We start from the raw sequence: 6000 nt of genomic DNA, 5'->3' as shown, positions 1-6000 counted from the left end.
TGTGTGTGTGTGTGTGTGTTTGGGCGCATGGTGGGGGCGGGCGATGGGGTTGCGTGGCAGGCGACCCGCTGGCTTCCTCCATAAAGAGAATGTTTGGGGATTAGTTTAGAAAGCGTGTATCACTCCAAACAGGGAGCTGAGAGTTTCGCAGTCAAAACATTTGGGACATATTTGCATCAATGTTTCAGAGCCACAACTCTATCAAGCCTTGAAGACCTGTGTGTGTGTGTGTGTGTGTGTGTGTGTGCGTGTGTGCGGGTGCGTGCGTGCCTGTGCGTGTGTGTGTGTGCACCCCACCCGCCCCGGCGTTAATGTTTCATGAAACGGCAGAAGTTTCGGGAGGTGTTGTGCGGTTGTTTATGCCTTGCCGCGTTCCTCTTCCTCTGGCTTTATTCACCAGAGTGTGACCTGTGAGCTCAACGTGTGGCACGAATGTGTGAGTGTGTGTGTGTGTGTGTGTGTGTGTGTGTGTGTGTGTGTGTGTGTGTGTGTGTGTGTGTGTGTGTTTGTGTGTGTGTGGTGTATAATGGCTGGGGCATGGGGGGGCTAAGGGAACCATAAAAGATTCAGCTCCTCTGGCTCTATTGTTGTGGAGATAACAAATGCTTTCCTTTTAGTGATCATAAAAGAGTTATAACTCCTACGACACAACACAGGCTGTGTCCAAGTGTGTGTGTGTGTGTGTGTGTGTACATTTGTATGAATACACCCTTGAATTAATGTGTGTGCATATGTGTGCATGTGTTTTTATATTGTGTGTGTGTGTGTTTGACTGACCTGCGTTTGTGTCAAATTTTACTGTTTCTGTTTCTAAAAAGCTGCACCGAAGCACATTCCTATCAGCTCTGTGGACAATAAAATATTGAGTCCTGAATCTTGGATATGTGCATCGATGTACCCGTACATGTGTCTATACAGTATCAATGTGTGTGTGTGTGTGTGTGTACTTGACGAGCTAACAAGGGGTCAGGACTGGTCTCGGCGAACAGAATGAGGCTGAAATACAATATTGTGCGGCGCCGAAAAATTAAACCTCCGTGCCTGAATGCATGCTGCGGCGGCTCTCTGCCTCCCCGCTGCTCCTCTGGCACAAAGCCATAATCCCGGCACCTGCGACGGAGAATTCTGCAAATTCCAAAATGCGCAAAAGTCGAGCCCTCGCTCCCAAATTGGGGGGGGGGGGCTTGCGCGTACGCGGAGACACGCAGGCGAGGACGGCGGGAAAGGAGAATGCAAAGAAACCGCCGGGCAACCGCACGTGCCCACTGACGTACGCATAGGCATGTGCACGTGCGGCTACACACACACACACACACACGCGCGCGCGCACGCACGCATCTCTATTATGCAGCAGACCTTCACTTCCTCCTCCTGATCAGAGATGTGAATTTCAGAAACAAGATCATATTCCACCTCGCAGAGCGGCGTGGATTTCTAACAGAATGTCTAAACGTGACACACTGCCTTCTCCGCACTTCTTAAGCCTTTGTAACAGTGAATGAATTATAAACAGAGGGAGAGACAATGTGTGTGTGTGTGTGTGTGTGTGTGTGTGTGTGTGTGTGTGCGCGCGCACGATTCTGTGTGTGTGTGTGTGTGTGTGTGTGCGCGTGCGGTGCGTGGCTCCCGCGCATGTACACGCGGGCACACAAGTGTGAGCCACTGAGCACTTCAAACCGAGGGCCTAATCAACCCCCTATTGCCCACCCACACAAAATCTCTCTCTATATCTCTCCCTCTTTCCCTTCTTATCTTACTTTCATTCCCTCGCTCCCTCCTACACAAACTTGCCTTTGCATTCTTCTGCTCTCTCCATCATCCCTAACTCCCTCTGTTCCCCTCTCTCTTGGGTGGGGCGGGACTCGTCGGGAGCTCAGATCTGAGGTCAGCTGAGTGCTGCACGCACACATGCACGCACGCACGCACGCACGCACGCACGCACGCACCCCATCCCCTCCCTTGTGCGTGTGATGGCGGGGAGGGGGCCGCAGGACAGACCGGGCTGATCCGGAGTCTGTTTCCCCCGGGGAGAGGCGGTGACAAGGCCGCCGGCGAACGCCATGACGGCGCTGAAATATTAAAGCTAATGGGATCGCAGGAGGGCGCGCCCCGGATTTGTGCGCGCCGCGCGCACGCGCACACATCTGTGCGCACCTCGGTGTCACCCATAAGTTATAAGTTACGGAGCTGCTCGCAGCAAAGCGGAGCCAACAGGGTGCAATGGAGATGGATAATGCATTACACGCTGAACAACAGCACGGAAGACAATAGAAACAACCCCACTTTGCACTGTGGGAAAATGGCAAGTGGAGGAGGGCGGAGGAGGGGAGAAGCACGCCGAGCCGAGATGGCTAAGATCCCTCTGCTGCCAATAAATATGCACACACACACACACACACACGTAAACACACTCTCTCCCTCGCGCACGCACAAACACACGCACATGCACACACACACACACACACAAACACACACACACACACACACATACGCTTCCTCATGCACACACACAGAGCGGCTTCAAGCCATCGTACACATCGCCTGGAGCACAATACAGCTCGTTAGTGGGAACAAGCTCAAAACGAGTCCCTCTCGCTCACTCACCCTCTCCATCTCTCCAGCAGTTGTCAATGTTATTATTTCCAAATGAATACACACAAATGCGCCGCAGTGTCTGACAGAATATGGTATGAATGTACTCTGTGTGCTATATGACAAATACACTGAGTGAGAAGAAAAAGAGTATTACATGACAAATTCGCAGAGACATTGAGCACAATGATACGATAGGAATGTGGGGGGAGAAGAACATTAGCAACAATTAAATGCCTGTGTGCGTGTGTGTGTGTGTGTGTGTGTTTGTGTGTGAGAGTGTGCATATTGTTTTGCATGCGGGCGCTTGTTAGAAAACACCCACAATCCAGCTTGTTGATAGGAGACCTGCGAGACGCGTCAAAATCACTGTTGCTCGGTGCGGCTCGTAGGCATATGGTTGAATCATAGTTTTCAGTCTCTCTCTCTCTCTCTCTCTCTCTCTCTCTCTCTCTCTCCTCTGTCGCTCTCCGACACGGCGGATGTGGGGACCCGTTGCTGTGAGATATAGACAGAGTGGCGCCCTATCAGAACGGCGGCGGCGTTAATTAAAATCAGACGCTCGCGAGAAATAACTCGAGCTCGTTTCCATCCTCCGTGAGAGGGGGAAAGTAGGCCAGGCTGCCGCGCCGCGCCGCCACCTTCCACGCCCTACAGGGGGGGAATGAGTGACAGCGGACAGCAGCAGATGAGATAGGAGGAGTCGGAGAGAGGGGAGAGGAGCAGGGAGGGAGGGGAGGGAGGGTCTCCGTTGTTTCTTCCTCCCGCGCCCCGCCAGCGCCTCACCCCCACCCCACATCCGCTCCGCCCTCATCTGGCCTCACCCCGTTCCAGGTGTCGGTCGGACGGGTGACCTTTCCTGCGTCACCTCGGGGGTCCGGGGCGTCGGAGGTGGGGGCGCGACTTGCGGCGCTTCGGCCCCGTGGAGCACAGGCGGCGCTTTCGTGATCCCGGAAAAGGGAGGCGGCGAGAGCGAGAGAGAGAGAGAGAGAGAGAGAGAGGGAGAGAGAGAGAGAGAGAGAGAGAGAGAGAGAGGAAGTGCCGCGCATTAGGAAACTCTGCATGAGGTGCCGCCGTCCCCGGGTTGGCCGCACAACCTCGTTTGCATAAGCTGCCTTTTATTCTGGCGACGTGCGTGCACACAACCACCTACAACAAATGTGCCAACGCACATATGTGAGCTCCCACCAGCCCTCAGGGTGACACATGCACGCGCGCGCGCGCACACACACACACACACACACGCACACGCACACGAACGCACACACACACACGCGCGCACACCTCATTTCCTCAAACCTTTCTATTTTTCTCTATTCCTACTGAAATGCAAGCCAAGCCAAGGCTCTTAGGGGAGCAGCCTATTTATGGGGAATAGTTCCATATTTCATCATTCAAATACGTTATTCCTGTGCCCTAGGACAATTTGCTATGTATTAGTGAGCATTCGCTATGGGCCTCCGCTGCCAGAGACAGGAAGGAAATGGGCTTTTTCTCGCCCCTGCATCGGAATTCATATTGATGCGCGGCAACAGTGGCAAGGAGTGGAAAAGGTCAATTTGAGACTGTCAAAGAGGATGTCCTGGAATAGGAATATATTTTCCCTGATGGGCAATGGCAATTTTTTTTGGATATGACATTGTCCGATTCCACCGATTGCTTGTATCTTTGCATATACAAAGAAATTTTGCGAAAGGACAACACTGTCTTGGAGGGACCACAACAACAACAACAACAACAACAACAACAACAACAACAACAACAACAACAACAACAAGGAGGCACGGCGTGGGGTCATGTAGAACAGTGATTCTCAACCTTTTTTACATCCAGGACCCCCGATTTGACACATTAGACAACGATGATAAGAAGTCTCTGGGACCCCCATATGTGAAAAATTTTATTATGAGGCATGATTAAGTTCCCGCTTCCATGCCTTTCTATCCCATAGTTAGGGCGATAACGGCGGGGACCCGGCTCCAAACAGTCCTCATGGTACGTTCTCTAATGGTGCCGGCGTCACGTAAATGAAACAATGTTGAAGTTTAATGATTCATCATTGTGCGGACCCCACATCAAGAACCACTGGTATAGCAGATAGAATGTGAGTTGAGAAAAAAAATATATATCTGATGTCCCAGAGGCATTGTTAAAGCATGGGCACTTCATCAGTATACTTGATATTGTGATATGACCATAGATATTATCATTTTGTAATACATCTTAAACATATCGTCCTTACAGGCTGCCTTACAGTAAAAGTGACCCAATTTTCCGAATCCGTCAGACTGTAGAGTAAAAGGAACAAAGGACGCCTCGTGCTTATTTCGTATGTGCATACATTATAATCCGTTGAGATGGATTCACCTGTTCTTTTGCGGGGTGATTTCCTCCAGTGTGGAACCGACCGCTCCGAATGAAGCGGGTCTGGATCACGGGAGTGAAAATGATGGACCCCTTCATTTCCAGAGATGATGAGCATCCCCTTAACGACCTCCCATGTGTCTCAGTCAGAGGATCTGGGTCGTGCTGGGAAGCTTAGCCGACCGCTCATCTGTCTCGTTAGGGCCCGGGCCCGCTTATAGCCCCGTTTGGTCCACGGGGGGCTCGGGGGGCCACAATGCGGCCCCCGCTGCTTGGCCCCATTCGGCACCGTTTAGCGCGGAGAGCCTTTCTGATGCCTTTATGTTTGTTGAGTGGAGTCTGCGCAGAATGGCACAGCACGGTCCTGATGTGGCTCATTAACCCTTTAATTTACACCTGCCTGGTGCATTCCAGCCCCAGTCCCTTTATTCTGCCTTTATTCTGCCTGAGAGTCCTGACGAAACAACGGCGAACCGAATCCCATGCCCCACGTATTTTATTCTAGTATCAATTTTGTTATTTATTTAAATTCCTGTCCGTATGGACTTTTCTTTAGAAAAAAAAAAAAAAAAAAAAAAAAAAAAGGAACTTATAAATAAGCAATGAAGCCCGCTGTTCTGTCTATTTAAAAAATCCAGCACGTCACGTTTCACATCTCACGTTTCACTTGTAATGAGAATAATGACGGGAAAAAATGCGTGGAAATGTGTTGGAAAAGGGCGTCTGTGGTATGGAAAGGTACATACTTGAAAAAAAAAAAAGAATCATTTATATATATATATATATATATATATATATATATATATATATATATACTGTAAAACTAAAATCGGTATGTGAGTTTTAGATAATGGTTGGAAATTCCACACCAAGACAAAATAAAAAGCCAGGAAGCTTTTTTCCTCGTTAATGAATGGAAACATCAGTGCGTGACAGCTCCTCTGACGGCTCACTTAACCTCCTGATGTATGTAAAGCGCCCGGGTCCCTTTCAGCCGCCGCCCGCACCGCGTGGCCCCCCGCGTCTCCCCGATCTCCGCGCCGC

The sequence above is a fragment of the Zeus faber genome (genome assembly GCF_960531495.2).
Source record: "Zeus faber genome assembly, chromosome: 12".
NCBI classification, from domain to species: domain Eukaryota; kingdom Metazoa; phylum Chordata; class Actinopteri; order Zeiformes; family Zeidae; genus Zeus; species Zeus faber.
The sequence above is the reverse complement of the archived record's forward strand: the minus strand, read 5'-3'. Positions refer to the sequence as shown.